Source organism: Molossus molossus, unplaced genomic scaffold (genome assembly GCF_014108415.1).
Source record: "Molossus molossus isolate mMolMol1 unplaced genomic scaffold, mMolMol1.p scaffold_m16_p_21, whole genome shotgun sequence".
NCBI classification, from domain to species: domain Eukaryota; kingdom Metazoa; phylum Chordata; class Mammalia; order Chiroptera; family Molossidae; genus Molossus; species Molossus molossus.
Genome location: NW_023425357.1, coordinates 40,363,086 through 40,379,805, shown reverse-complemented (window position 1 = coordinate 40,379,805; position 16,720 = coordinate 40,363,086).

Here is a 16,720-nt window from a genome sequence, read left to right as displayed (position 1 = left end):
TGGAGTATTTATATAAAATACACACATATTCATTGGATATGACAAGACTGTACTTGCTTGAAACAAATTGATCAGTACCTGGAAATAAAAAATCTGTTAGTCACTCACAGATCTTTTGCTAATGGGGCTTAAAACATTTTAACCAGAGTAGTTTTCTTCTCTTAATATAAAGTATTGTGAAAATGTTCTTAAACTGTTGTGAAAAACTGCCGCAGTCCAGCTGCAGCAGGGTCCAGGGGCCCGAAGGTGGTCAGGCGTTGGCGCTGGGAGACAGATGACTACACGACTCAGGAAGTGTGACACTGTTCCGATTTATTGCAAGTTTCTATGTGCTTATATACTTTCTTTTTTGGCATAAATTTAACATTTGAGATTAAAGAAGCAGGGAGTTACATTCCATAGTACCAAAATGTTAGTTTTATTTTTATCAGAATTAATTTATAACTTTTTGTGTTTATAGATACAAAGAAGGGAGTAGAGTAACCTGTAAGGTAAGACAGAGTTTTCTATAGGCCCTTTGTCTGAGATTAATAGTTGACCTTTATTTAAAATCTAGTTCTGGGTTTTAGATCAGCTAGTTTTTTATTTACTTCCCTAACTAACTCAGGACAACATTTCTTATAAAACCTATTCAATTGCAATGATTGGGATTCTTTTGTTCCTTTGTGCGTAAACACCAAGGGGGACTTTGGCATGCCAATTGTTCCATGAAAGCAAGCTTGCATAAGGAACATGTAGTCCGTCTTTGTTAACTATTCTTATTCTATCTGGGCAGGAAGCACTGTAGTATAAGGTGCCTCCATTAGGTTCTACCTGTCACAATTCATCTATGAATTGTTTATTAGTGACTGTCTCGGGGAAAATTTTTTACCTAATTGAATTAGTAAATTATTAAGACAGTCTGGACATGCAGTGGTGACTGTTTCAGGGGAAGCTGGAGTTTCTTCAGAATTTAATTGAAGAGGTATGATTTCAGATACCTTGTTTGTTACTCCCAGGTTAATCATATAGTAGAATAATAATTCCCAATATTATAATTCCCATAATACCGATTAATCCCACCCCCATGCTACGTCCTCTTCCTAGAAGATGCATTCCCTGAAGCTTTCTTCTCCATATCCGGACTTTGTCAGATATATGGTTGGAAGAGAACTTAGCAAAAAACAATTAATGAAAAATAATTCATAGAACTTCATGAAACCATACAGTTGGAAAACAAATTAAACTACATTATGGTGGTTTATTGATGGTAAATATATCATCCAGTACTTAGTTACTAAGTTTAATGTTTCTAGAACTTGGAATTATTAGAACTAATCAAAACGACCACATTAGATTTTAAGTATTAAGGAAATAGAGTTACAATTCTCTAAGTTATCAAAACAAACCTGCTTAAAATTTATATTTAGAGGTTTAGTAAAGGAGATACATATTTTTCATGACTATTCAGTCAAGGAATCCTATGGTCCTTAATCTTGGCCCTGTGATACAACATAAATTAGTACCACTGAATTGGACTAAGAGAGCCAGAGTTTCAAAGACAGACTTTCTGATTAAACTCTCTAAGTGTTAACTAACCATACTCGCTGTCATGCTATCATTACATATCTGTTGAGTAGAAAGTGTGGGGTCACTGATTTGAGTAAATGGGCTGGAAAATTCAAGAATGCTGTAGAATAATTTAACTTAAAAACTAAGCGTCTTTGGGGGGATTGAGATCAATAAATTTTCAATCCTACTAGAATCTGGGATTAGTGTCAGGGAGGGAAATAACCAGGTTTGATCTGGATGACACCTTCATTTTAGTATTTTTATTTATGATATTTAAAATGGATGAAGTGAACATTAGTAACAAGAAGGACTTGGCCCCTGCCAAATTCCACATTCTTTCAAACATTCTGTTTGATAGAGATCATGATCTACAATATATAAAAGAGATAACAGAGACTCAGATAATTACGTAAATTTCGAAAAGGGATACAAAACTGAGGTTCAAATTCAGGTCTTCATACTTTAGGTCCAGTATTCATTATAAACACTGGACCGCAGTCAGTGGTACTTCTTTCCTTATTCTTTTTTTCCCTTTTCTTTTTTTTGTCCAAATTTTCCCACTTCTGTTTATATTAATTCAATGCAACAGTACTTAGTGATCACCGCACCAAAGACATAAGACTACACCGTTGGATCTGATTCATAAATTTATGTTGAGAATTAATTTCAATATTCTATTGTAAAGTGCTAAGAACATTGACTGGGTTATAGTAATGTTCAACAAATCTTTTAATTTTGTTTCTTCTATTTCTTCTTCTATATTATTATTGTTGTTGCTATTATTCAGATACTATTCTTGACTTTACAGAATTTAAATCTAATGAAAATAATAAATAGAAATAGAATTATTATAAGAAAGAATTTGGATACATATAAGAGGTGCTATGCATTTAGGTAATGATTCTGAGAGTATTTTTCTTAAGGGACAACTAAAACTTTGACTATGATTCAGCTGAGTAGACAACAAGGAAGTCTCGGCATTGAAACTTTCTCAAACAGAGACACTAAAGAAACTTTCTCTTGGGATCCCAAATCAAATTGCCCCTGCAGATGTGAACTTGACTCTGAAAAGATGATGGGAGAAGATTCCTTTCCAGGAAATTGGGAGCCTCCCTCTTCCATGCAGGCCATCAAAGCTCCTGAGGCTGATGAGGCTGCCAACAGGATCCAAATCCATGCAGTGTCAGATTTTCCTGTAAGAGAGGACCAAAGAGAGGAAGCACCGTGGTACATCGGTTCCTCACTCTCAAGATGCTCTTTGGATAGGTCTAAACTGTTCTGCCCTGACTCAAAAGGGAATCTTGTTCTATGACTTTATCGAAGCAACGGCTTCACTGCCTCTCTGGAACCGTCAGCCATTAAATCATCTCATCTCGGTCCTTCCTGTCTCTGCACAACCATAGTGACTTGCAATGATTTTTTTCCTCCTAGTCACAGATTAGTTCAGCTAGGATGAATCTGATTTTCACTTAAATCTGTGCTGATTTCCTCCTGTGAGCTGCTGCTGGGGCTGCTGGGTCTCTGCCAAGGACTTTTCTCACCTGGATCCTTATTTACAGTTTCAGGCAGAAAGTTGGCAGCTCAGATGTTTGTAGTCATAGTAACTCCAGGGGAAGATTAGAGAAGTACACACATGAGGATGTCTGGCTGTATGAATGTGAGGCTGTCTTTCTCAATTCATCCTCTATCCATTCATTCACTGATTCATCTTCAAAACATTCATTGAGAATCTCCTACGTGTCCTACATTGTGTTTGATACTAGAAATGCAGAGTTAAAAATTATTTAGGTGCTGCCTTTGAAAAGATCATTCGTTATTTGATCACCGAGGAAATGTTATTGAAATTTCTATATAACAATCCCTTGATAGGTATGTCCTTGCAATGCAGTGAGAAGATGAATAGGACTTGGCACCTATCCATGAAGTATGTGTTGTCTAGAAATCATTAAAAAGTTAGCACCCATTATGCATATGCCTTAGTGCTGGGTGCCATATAGATTTTTTTCTAATCTATTGATAGAGACAACACTATAAGCTAACAATTCAGTATGAGAGAAATGCCACATAAGTCTATAGTGCTGGTTCTCAACCAGGGACTCTTTTGACCTACCAAGCAAAATATTCAGCAATGCCTGAAGACATGTTTAGTTGTCATATCTAAATAGTGCTACAAGCATCTATTGGGTAGAGAATAGAAATGCTGCTAAACATCCTATAATCCACAGGACAGCTCCCTGGAGCAAAGCGTTCACCAGCCCCGAATGTCAAAAGCTCCCTGGCTAAGAAGCTCTGTGTGAATATAGATGGACACACACACACAGCTGTGAGTATGAAGGAAGGTTTGATTCACTATCTCAAAGTCAAGAAAAGTTTTTCCAAAGGAGAAGGTACATTTCAATTTGGTGATTGTGAGATTTCATCCCAAATCAGTATGAGTGCTCATGACCCTGAAACATTGTACAATAAATACTGCACAATAGAAAGTCATTTTTGTTTATTTATCTTCACCAGAAATTACTGGGAAATATTCTCCCATGTAATATTGTTAGACATTCCCAATAACCTTGTGAGGAATGTGGGGTAGACATATTTCCTGCAGAACTTAAAATTTATTGTGTCTTGTTTAGTTATATTCCTGCTCCCCTAAGGCACTACTGTTAGTTAGGTGGCATTACTCATCAAGTCTAATAGCTTCCTGAAATAAACCAGAATATTCCAGCAGCAAACAGAGAAGAGAGCTAGCAGAAAGTCTTCACAAATAAAATAATAATGTTCTATTAAACAGAAAGATGCATTTTGGGAAATTAATTGTCAGATGCCTTGTGCATTTTATTTTTCTCCCTCACTAGAGTCCTTTCACAATTCAAGGGCACCCTGGTTTAAAAATATGGCAAACCCCAACATTTTGAATAGTGAGAACAATTAATTAATTTATCAGATCCTTCAGAAGGGCATTGATTCTATAAAGCCCCACTAAAAATTGGTCAAGAATAACAGAGAATTGTGCTGAGATAGCATTTGCCAAGAGAGAATGTGGTTGAGATTTATCAGACATTTCTCAGATGGACATCCCCACCGCAGGTAATGGTCAGCATCATTCCTATAGTTAACTCCTCAGGTACCTTCCACCACTAAGGTTTGCATCAGACTCTGAATCACTGGACCACTTTACCATTTGTATCCTTTTCCTTTCCAAACAAATCACCAACTCCTGCTTATTCTGCTTTCTAAGGCATTCTCTTGTCTGTCCTTGAATCTCTGCTGTCCAGGGCACACACTGGGTTGTGGCCACTGACGATCACCTTTTTTAAAGTTTTCTTACCCATGTAGCATGTAAACTACTATTTACCTAATATATTCACCCAGAATCACAAACTGAAATGCTTTCATTTAAAAGGAAACCTTAGGTATCAATCATGAATGAAAAACAAACTCAGGAGAGAATGTGGATGACCTTAAAGTGATTACATATTGGGGGAGGGGTTAATTCTAGTTAGGAACATTGCCTGGAGGTCAGTTCTGACTGCGGAGAAGCGGAGGAGGTTAGCAAACTTTGGACAAGTGCGAACAGCCATCACCAAACTGAGACCTACCTTATGTAATCTGGGGGACAGCAATAGCACTGACAAGGGAAACTCATTACATAAATGGTGTTATTCTTAACCTCTTCTGCACCCTGTAACTTGTCCCACGCCTCAGCAGTGGTATGGATGCCTCCTTTTAGGAAATGCTGATTCAGGGCTTATCATCTTGGCCTGGACCCTGGCAAGGCATTTAAAGTGGTCTCTCTGCCTGTGCTCCTCTGAAATGCCTGTCACACTAGGGCCCACCTGTCGTTTCTTTTCCATGAAGGATGGAATTTATTTATTTATTTTTATTTACCTTCATAACATTATATCTAGTTCAGTGGTCTCATTGCATGGTGTGTGTGTCTCTAATAAAATGTGTTGCACAGGACTAGAAGTTTTTAAATTTCTGAAATGTGGGAGAAAGATTGAAAGATGTGAGTGTAGGCCCCTCCCCTTGAGCTATCATAACTTATAACAATATAAAACGTATAATATTTATAAATTAAAACAGTGACAGAAAGTATTCTAAGTAGTTGCATATATTAACACATACAACTTGTCAGAAAACTAGGGTGCAGTGAGGTTAAGTGTCTTGCCCAACATTTCATACCTGGCTAGTGGCTAAGCCAGAATATGACAGGGTTTGTACATGGTCCATCTTCTGAATCAATGTTTTTAGCCATCTTTTGAGTAGCTCAGAGTTGAATTTATCACATTAAAATCTATGCTTTGGTTAGGAGCATATTTACTGGATTTTATTCTTTCTCAGACTTTAGATGGCATGAGGCACAGATAAGAGTACTAAATTTGTGCAAAATACACATAAATGCAGATACTCAGGTTTCTATCAATTAGGATAGAAGTAGACCTGCTATTACTAGTTAAAACATTTTTTAAAATATATGAGACGGGCAAAAAGAAAAGAGTAGCTTTGTTAAATTGTGAATGAATATCTGGCTTTTTATATTATGAGGTAGAGCTCTTTTTATATGTTGGACATTAATTCTATAAAATGCCTTTGGGATCTGAAACATGCTTTGTGTGAATTCTATAAAATGGTCTTTTTGTGGCTTGTGCTAAATGTGAAAAAAAATTACATGTTTTTAGGCTCATCTTGGAGGAGTTTATAATATCAACAGTTTCTCTTTCTCATTTTCAGTGGAAAAGGAAATCTCATCTCTCTCTGAAGACACAGTGTGTCACAAATGCTAGACTAAACCTTTTGAAATAAAGGTGAGCTCCAGGGAGAGCACTGAGCTTCCACAGGTCAGTTTGTACACCCCGTCTTGAGCACTCTTTTTCTGACAGAAAACAAAAGATGCCATTCTCCAACAAGAAGAGCTAATTTATTTGGGTTGTTTGCTATAGGCTTGTTTGATGTTCCTTTGGCCCTTCATCTTTGTTTGAGTGAAAGAGAAAAATAAAAAAAGAGAGAGCAAAATAATTTTTTTAAAAAAGTATTAAATTGGCAAAGTCCTGACTCTAACTTTGGAATAGAGAATGCCTTAACCCAGCCAGAAATGCAGGTGTACCTTGGTGTGCCTTTCTCTGGCTTCCATAGGTCTTTGCGGTGGGATTTACTCCAGCTCTCCCTGCTGGCTCAGACCCTCATGGTCCCTGAGACAGTACTAGCAAAGGCAGGAAGGTATTAGATGCTTTCAACCCACACCCACCCCCTTTGTGAATCTACAGAGTATTAAGACTAAGTTCTACCTCATATGTAAGATCCAGGGACCCAGATTTGCTTACTAAACTCTGGATCAAGCAAATTGACATTTGGGAACCAAGGTTGGACTGAGTTACTAAACTCTCTTCCTTATTCCATGGACTTAGTCTAGATAGTAGCACTCTCCTAAATTATCCTTCTTTCCTTCCCTCCCTCCCTCCCTTCTTTCCCTTCCCTTCCCTTCCCTTCCCTTCCCTTCCCTTCCCTTCCCTTCCCTTCCCTTCCCTTCCCTTTGCTTCCCTTCCTTTTCCTCCCCTCCCCTCCCCTCCCCTTCCCTTTCCTTCCATTTCCTTCCCTCCTTTCTTCCTCCCTTCTCTCTCTCTTTCACTAGGGTATTTATTTAACAAACAATTTTAACAGCTAGTCTACCATTCTCCATGGAGCTCATAGAGAAACTTTAGAGATAGAATTGAGATGTAGTCTCCCAATAAAAAATGTTATAATTTATGGAGAAACTATATGGACTTTACTTTTTTGGATAGCTATTGGAATTTCTCCAGGAACACACAGTATCCAGGGTCTCTCCAGGAACAATTGGAAAAGCCATAAAGAATCCAGACTATCCTAACTCATTATTCTTCCCTTCTCTGCTCATCTGTAAATCTGTACCATGTTTTCATTTGTATAAATTGTTTTTCTCTGCTGCTTCATGTGTATAGCACATTTTTGCTGTGTTCAATTGACTCTATTAGACATGTAAAGCCAAGTTCACTGACAGGCCCTCAGTCATAATTCCAAAAAGTCTGATTAGGCCAGCTTGTTTAAGAAGGAAAGTCTGTGTTTAAGTGATTTCTTGCAAAGCTTCTATCTCCCTCTGTCATAGTCACTTGCTCTGTCTGGGTGGGAGACTTTGCTTTTACATTTGTCATGAAGCTCCTCCTCTTCCTCTCTCTCTCCCTCTTCCTCCTCCTCCCTCCTTCTTCCCCTCTTCCCTCTCTTTCTCCCCCTTCTTCTCCTCCCTCTATCTCCCCTTTCTTCACTCCCTCCTCCTCTTCTTCCTTCTATTTCTCATCATTATCACCTTGATTATCTGGTAGAATCATCTCATGAGTCTTCCTAGTACTTGCTTTCTGTCCCTGAGTGTTTTTTATTTTTTTTTATTTTTTATGAATTTTTATTTATTTTTTGTTACAGATATTTTATCTTTTTACCCCATTGGCACCCCCCACCCCACCCCACCTCCACCCTGTCCCCGGCTTAGTTGTCCATGTCCATTGGTCATGCATACATGGATATAAATTCTGTGGTTTATCTCTTCCCACCCCCCCACCCCCCATCCCCTCTTCTGAGGGATGTCAGTCTGTGCCCTACTTCCATGTGTCTGAGTCTACTGTATTCCTCAGACTGTTATGTTCATTATATTCCGTATATAAGTGAGATCATGTGGTATTTGTCTTTTTCTGCTTGGCATATTTCACTTAGGATAATACTTTCCAGGTCCCTCCATGTCGTCTCAAAGGATAAGAGATCTTTCTTTCTTACCGCTGCATAGTACTCCATTGTGTATATGTACCACAGCGTTTTTATCCATTCGTCTACTGGTGGACACTTGGGCTGTTTCCAGATCTTAGCTATTGTAAATAGTGCTGCTATGAACATGGGGGTACATATATTCTTCCTGATTGGTGTTTCAGGCTTCTTAGGGTATATTCCCAGCAGTGGGATCACTGGGACAAATGGAAGTTCAATTTTTAATTTTTTGAGGTAGCACCATATTGTTTTCCATAGCGGCTGCACCAGTCTGCATTCCCACCAGCAGTGTATTAGAGTCCCCTTTTCTCCACACCCTCGCCAACACTTGTTGTTTGATGATTTGTTGATGGCGGCCATTCTGACAGGTGTGAGGTGATACCTCATTGTTGTTTAATTTGCATCTCTCTGATGATTAGTAATGTTGAGCATTTCTTCATATGTCTCTTGGCCATTTGTATGTCCTGTTTGGAGAGGTATCTATTCAGCTCCTCTGCCCATTTTTTAATTGGGTTCTTTGTCTTCCTTTTGTGGAGTTGTATGAGTACTCTATATATATTGGAAATTAACCCCTTATCTGATACATCATTGGCAATGATGTTCTCCCATACAGTGGGTTGCCTTTCCATTTTGATGATTGTTTCTTTTGCTGTGCAGAAGCTTTTTAGTTTGATGTAGTCCCATGTGTTCATTTTCTCCTTTATTTCTGTTGCCTTAGGTGATGTATCAGTGAAAATTCTGCTCCGTATGATGTCCGAAATTTTGTTGCCTACATTTTCTTCTAGAATTTTTATGGATTCACGGGTCACATTTAAGTCTTTTATCCATTTTGAGTTTATTTTTGTGTATGGTGTAAGTTGATGGTCTAGTTTCATGTTTTTGCATGTAGCTGTCCAATTTTCCCAACACCATTTATTAAAGAGGCTGTCTTTACTCCACTGTATGCTCTTGCCACCTTTGTCAAATATTAATTGAGCGTATTGCCTTGGGTCCATTTCTGGGTTTTCAGTTCTGTTCCACTGGTCTATATGCCTGTTCTTATGCCAGTACCAGGCTGTTTTGGTTACAGTCGCTTTGTAGTATAACCTGATATCTGGTGTTGTGATCCCACCTACTTTGTTCTTCTTTTTCAAGATTGCTGTGGCTATTCGGGGTCTTTTTTGGTTCCATATGAACTTTTGAAGTATTTGTTCTAGTTCTATGAAATATGTCGTTGGTATTTTGATGGGGATTGCATTGAATCTATAGATTGCTTTGGGTAGTACGGACATTTTAATGATGTTAATTCTTCCAATCCATGAACAGGGTATGTGCTTCCACTTTTTTATATCTTCCTCTATTTCTTTTTTCAATGACCTGTAGTTTTCTGCAAAGAGGTCCTTTACTTCTTTGGTTAAGTTTATTCCTAGGTATTGTAATTTTTTTGGCGCGATGGTAAATGGGATTGTTTTTTCAGTTTCTCTTTCTGTGAGTTCATCATTGATGTACAAGAATGCCGTCGATTTCTTGACGTTAATTTTGTATCCTGCTACTTTGCCAAATTCATTTATTAAGTCTAATAGATTTTTGATGGAGTCTTTAGGGTTTTCTATGTACAATATCATGTCATCTGCAAATAATGACAGTTTCACTTCCTCCTTTCCAATTTGGATCCCTTTTATTTTTTCTTCATGTCTGATTGCTGTGGCTAAGACTTCCAGTACAATGTTAAATAAGAGTGGCGAAAGTGGACATCCCTGTCTTGTTCCTGTTCGTAATGGGAATGTTTTAGTTTCTGTCCATTGAGTATGATGTTGGCTGTAGGTCTTTCATATATGGCCTTTATTATGTCGAGATATGATCCCTCTATTCCTACATTGCTGAGCGTTTTTACATAAATGGATGCTGGATTTTGTCGAATGCTTTTTCAGCATCTATTGATATGATCATGTGGTTTTTATTCTTCATTTTGTTTATGTGGTGTATCACGTTTATTGATTTGCGAATATTGTACCAGCCTTGCATCCCTGGAATGAATCCCACTTGGTCATGGTGAATAATTTTTTTGATGTATTTCTGGATTCGATTTGCTAATATTTTGTTCAGGATTTTGGCGTCTATGTTCATCAGGGATATTGGCCTGTAGTTTGCTTTCTTTGTAGTGTCTTTTTCTGGTTTTGGAATTAGAATTATGCTGGCTTCATAGAACGTGTTTGGAAGTCTTCCTTCTTCTTGAATTTTTTGAAATAGTTTGAGGAGAATGGGTGTTAGTTCTTTTTTGAATGTTCGGTAAAACTCCCCCGTGAAACCATCTGGGCCTGGGCTTTTGTTTGCTGGGAGAGTCTTGATTACCTCTTTAATTTCCTTAGTTGTTATTGGTCTGTTCAAGTTTTCTATCTCTTCCGGGAATAGTTTTGGGAGACTGTGTGTTTCTAGAAATTTGTCCATTTCGCTTAGATTGTCGAATTTGTTGCCATATAGTTGTTCATAGTAGTTGTTAACGATCTTTTGTATTTCTGTGGTGTTGGTTGTTACTTCTCCTCTTTCATTTCTGATTTTGTGTATTTGGGTTCTCTCTCTTTGTTTCTTGGTGAGTCTAGCTAAGGGTCCATCAATCTTGTTTATCTTTTCGAAAAACCATCTCTTTGTTTCATTGATCCTTTGAATTGTTTTTTTGGTCTCTATGTCATTTATTTCTGCTCTGATCTTTACTATTTCCTTCCTTCTACTTGCTCTGGGGTTTTCTTTTTGTTTGCTTTCTAATTCTTTACGTTGTGAGGTTAGACAGTCAATTAGAAATTTTTCTTGTTTTTTGAGGTAGGCCTGTAGTGCTATGAACTTCCCTCTCAGAACTGCTTTCGCTGCATCCCATAGGTTTTGTGTTGTTGTGTGTTCGTTTTCATTGGTTTCCAGGAAGTTTTTAATTTCTTCCTTGATCTCCTTGGTGACCCATTCTGTCCCTGAGTGTTAATGGACTGCTTTAGTGCTGATATATGCTAGATTCTCAATAAAATGTAGTGAAGAGGTAGATGATACTAACATCAGAAAAAAATAGAATTCTTCCAGGTTAACATTTGATTAATTGAACAGGTGTCCACTTAGGCCTTATTCACCACAACCAAATGTAGATAGAGGTAGGTAGGTAGGTAGGTAGGTAGGTAGGTTGGTAGATAGATGATAGATGATAGATAGATAGATAGATAGATAGATAGATAGATAGATAGATAAGATAGATAGATAGTTTTAAGATAATAAATGACATATAAATGCTAAATAAATAGTAGCTAATATCATGGTTTATTCCTTCATACAAAGTAGCTATAGGTGTGAAAAGAAATGTCCATGTGTGCATGCGTTTATGTGTGCATGCATGTGTGCATTTTGCCAATATTCTTTTATTGTATGTTTTTTTCCCTGAGCCATTTTCCATTATCCCAAATGTCCATTCTAGAGCATACCTTGGTGTTTATAAGTTGGTGCTCTGGCAGCACAGAGAGTGTCTTATATATATATATATATATTTTTTTTTTGAAAACTGTTTAATACTGTTAATTGGTGCTGCTGAAGAAGATGGTGATGGAGGATGGTCTTTAAGAAAAATACATTTGATTACAAGAAGTAAGCAAATAAAACAGAGCACTAAATGCTTAGATCTGCCTGCTCACAATTGGCCATGCACAGTGTCTACTTTTCTTCCCCCGCTGCTCCACATGCTGCTCTCTCCTGCGGCATCTGTGCCAAAGACTTCTGTCATGATGTGTAAAGCTGAGATTATGTTACTACCTTTTTGAGTGTGTCCCCAGTGTACCCCTACTTATGTATGCATAACACTAGATTTGCAGCCTTGTAAGAGAAGCTGGACAACTTTTTTTTTACCTGGACATTTGGAGTTTGTGCATTGGCCTCTATGAATTGGGAAGTTCACTGTGTGTGTGCAGTGCTGTGCTGGGCATGAGAAATATGGTGTGAAGAAAGCAGCTGTCCAGGACGCTTTAGTATACAAGATAGGGGTGAAAAAAATGTCATGCCAAATATTACAAGTATTAATTGATCTTTTAAAAGTATGCTGTCTAGACAGTGTGACTCAGTGGATTGAGCTTTGCCCAATGAACTGAGAGATCCCAATACAATTCCTGGTCAGGGCACATCCCCGGGTTGCAAGATCAATCCCCATTGGAGGGAATGCGGGAGGCTGTTGATCAATGTTTCTCTCTCACATCAGTGTTTCTATCTCTCTCTCCCTTCTTCTCTAAAAAATATGTAAAAGGCATAAATAAATAAATAAATAAATAAATAAATAAAATTATGTCAAGTTCTTTAAAGTGGAAGCTCAGGAGTGGTTAAAATAACATACACAAGGATTTACTAACTTAACTTGTTGAGCCAAAGAAAGTGTCCCTACAGAAATGGTATTTAAGCTGGGATCTTACAAATGAGTCTGAGTTACCAGTTAAAGAAAGAAGAGGGAACCAGTTTGAGGGGAGGGGAAAATGTCAAATATGTTCAGGTTCCCTCATTCAAGTATCCAGTCACTGTGCAAACACGTGAGTGCTGACTTGATGAGTACTATCAGCTGCTGGAAACTTAGGAGTGAACAAAGTGGGAAATTATCACTTCTTTTGGTACTTAAATTCTAGTGAGGAAGAGAGTAGACAGGTAAATAGATGAGGAACCGATGTCATTTTGGGCACTGAGCTGTGTGATGAGGGAAATGTGTGTTAGGGTACATGACAGGGAATGTCAGGAGAGGAGGAAGAAAGAGGAAGCAAAATGAGACAGGCAGGTCTGGGAAAAGCCTCTCCGCGGAGATGAGTCAGAGCTCAGAGGTGGGTGAGAATACAGTAAGCATGTTAAACTACAAGAGGTGTAGTGTGGTCAGAGTGGGGAGCACCGAGGTCAGAGAGGTACAAGATTAGCCTGGAGATGTGGGTGAGACCACTGAATTTTGAACATTATCCTAAAGGCAAAAAGCAGCTATTGTAAGAAATTAAACAGGGATCACATGATCACATTTGCATTTCAGCAAGTAAATAAAAGAGATTTTCTTGTGGAGCAAAAGTAAATGTTAAACTCATTCCTGAACTGCTCAAGGGAGTGTAAATGCTACACACTGATTGTCCCTGCCACTCAAAATGAACACACACTCAACCAGGCCAGTCATTAATGCCACGTCTAGATGCAGCACCCAACAGAGATGCATGCATATCTACAAAAGAGATGTGCAAGAAATATATAGCAACGTGATTTGTACTATCTCCAAATGCTCAATAGTGGAGAGGATAAATAATTATGGCATAACCATATAATAAAATATTTTGCAGCAATGAGAATAAACAAATTACTGCTACATACAATATTGAGGAATCTGACCAGCAAAGCATTTAACAAAGGAAGCCAGCCATAGAAGAATACATACTATATGATTCTATTTCTATAAATTTTGAATCCATATTTGTAGCATTTAGACTCAGGATACTAGTTGTCTTTAGAGAGGAGAATGGAAGTAGTTTTGATTTTAATTTTTTTTTTTATCTTTACCCTATGACATTTTTGTATTTATCTTCAGATAGAGTAGGAGGGAGAGAGAGAAACATTGAAGTGAGAGAGACACATCAACTGGTTGCGACCCGCACAACCCCAACTGGGGCCAGGAACAAACAGCAACTGAGGTACATGCCCTTAGCAGGAACCGAACCTGAGACTCTCCTGTTCCCAGGCCGATGCTCTAACCACTGAGAAAAACTAGCTTGGGCTGGAAGTAGTTTTCAAGAGGTAGCTTCTGAGTACTGTTGATTTTTTATTTCTTGATGGGGGCAGAAGTGTTAAGTGTATAAGTTCACATTGTAATAATTCATTGAGTTGTATAATTTCTATTTGTGCATTTTCATTATATATTTTATAATTCAATTTAAAAGTTTAATAAAACAAACAATGAAAGATTATGAGAATAATGACAGGAGTCTAGGGGAAGACTGGTTGTAACCCAGACCAGAAGGGGTAAGAATAAATAAGTAGATTAAGATGGTATTATGTAGAAATTCAAAATTCTAGTGATTAATCAGTGAGGAGTCAGATAATTTTCAGAACTTTGGTTTAAACTTAATTTTCCTCTGTTTTATATAAACTTCTGAAAGGTGTGTCTAAAACTTTTTCCTATTATCCCCATGGCACTAGCACAGCAATTAGCATGGGACAAGTGTTCAGTAAGTGTTGAATTGATAAATAAACACTACACTTCCAGATGAAGGTGGAGGCTCTCACTTGGCATGGGAGGATAAAGAGGAAGAGAAAAGTAGGACGTTAAGACGTGGTGCTCTCAGTGTTACCTCAACAGAAGAAATGAATGTAGAAAGCCATCGATGCCTTTCTTAGGTCTTATAGACACAGCAGTGAGTCCTGACACAGCATGAGAGACCATCTATTGACAATAGGCACTGATCCTAAGCCTTTTATAGTTTTATGTGGAGAGCCAAGATGAATTAAAAATAGCATCATATTCTGACTGATGAGAACAGTTGCATATAGGTTTCTTGTTAAAAGCATCAAATGATACTCTGTGACTTCAGTTTAGTTTGCTGGTCTGAATAAATTTCAGTGACCAGCCAAGGGAGTGATTTGTATATCTGAAGCTGCTGTGTTTCACTATCCTAGACAATATGGATATTTCTGGAGAAGGAGAGACAGGCCCTAATCTCTGGTTTATAAATGGTCACCAAGAACTAATAGAGAGGGACTGCAATGTGGAGTGCATTCAGAATCAGGAGCGCTGCCTGCATCTGAGCTGTTCCACATCTCCTCCTTTTCTGCTTGTGTAAAATTTCCAACAGTCAAGTCTCAAAACATGTCATTTTTTTTTATAGTAAGTGAACATTTTTGTACAATGTTAGATGCTTAACCATTTTCTTAAAATGTGAGTACTTAGATGAATCAACTGTTTCTTTGAAATCAAAAAAATCAGTTTTGCAATTATAAACAAACATTTCCCAGCCTGGAGCATTAGCAAGGTCATGGAATTTTGAGTGACACCCACCATACTTTATATCTCTGCACTTTCCCTTGTCACAGATGTGTGACCCTAGCAAAGGCATTTAGCTATAAGGACCTTGTTTTCTTAACTATAAAATAGTGACAATAGTACATACCAATAGCTTTACTAATACCCCAATATTGAAATAATGCATATTGAATCCCTACAGTGATTCCTAGCATTACATATCTATTAGTTTTCTTTGTCCTTCCTGGTACTGAATTATGATTCACATATATGGGCTGTTGTGTTTTCTTCTACATCAAAAGGTTCTAACTTGTTTTACCTTGGAAATATTATACTTAATTCTAAAGTTTTGCTTCCAGTTATCATTTTCTTATCATCATCAATCAATGCTCAACTACAACAAGAAGGTGTACATAGCCCACTCATTGGGGCACACCTGGAGAACCAGGCTTGGGTGATTAGTGAGGCTATACCAATGGACCCTGCAGAACACCTACTACAATAGGCCACTCTATCAATCTGGAAGATATAGTAGCTCTACATCATACATAGAAACAAACACAGGGTGGCTGCCAAAATAAGAAGACAGAGAAACATGTCCCAAATGAAAGAACAGACTCAAACTCCAGAAAAAGAGGTACACAAAATGGAGACAAGCAATCTACTAGATGCAGAGTTCAAGACACTGGTTATAAAGATGCTCAGTGACCCTGGCTGGTTTGGCTCAGTGGTTAGAGAATTGGCCCATGGACCAATGAGTTGTGGGTTCAATTCTGGTCAGGGGCACATACTTTTGTTGCAGTTTGTCCCTGGCCCTGGCCAGGTCATGCAGGAGGCAACCAGTAGATGTGGCTCTATCACATCAATGTTTCTCTCTGTCTCTGTCTCTCTCCCTCCCACTCAATCAGATGATAAACAGAAAAGTATCTTCAGATGAGGGGGAAAAAATTCTCAGTGAACTTAGGGAAAGAGTAGATAAATTTGGTGAGAACATAACAGCATAAAAAGGGACATGAAAACCATAAAAATGAACCAGTCAGAAATGAATAATACATTGACTGAAATGAAGAATACATTACAGGGGATCAACAGTATGGTGAGTGAAGCAGAGAATCAAAGCAGAGATTTGGAGTATAAGGAAGCAGAAAACATGCAACTAGAAAAGCAAAAAAAAAAAATTCCACAAAATGAGGACATGAAGATAGTATACAAGGAGCCTCCAGGACAACTTCAAAGCATACCAACATTTGCATCATGGGGGTTCCAGAAGGAGAAGAGAGAGAGCAAGAAATTGAAAACCTATGAGAAAAAAAATAGCGATGGAAAATTTCCCTAACTTGGTGAAAGAATAGACATATGAGTCCAGGAAGCACAGAGAGTCTTAACCAAGATGAACCCAAGGAGGCCCACACCAAGACACATCATAATTAA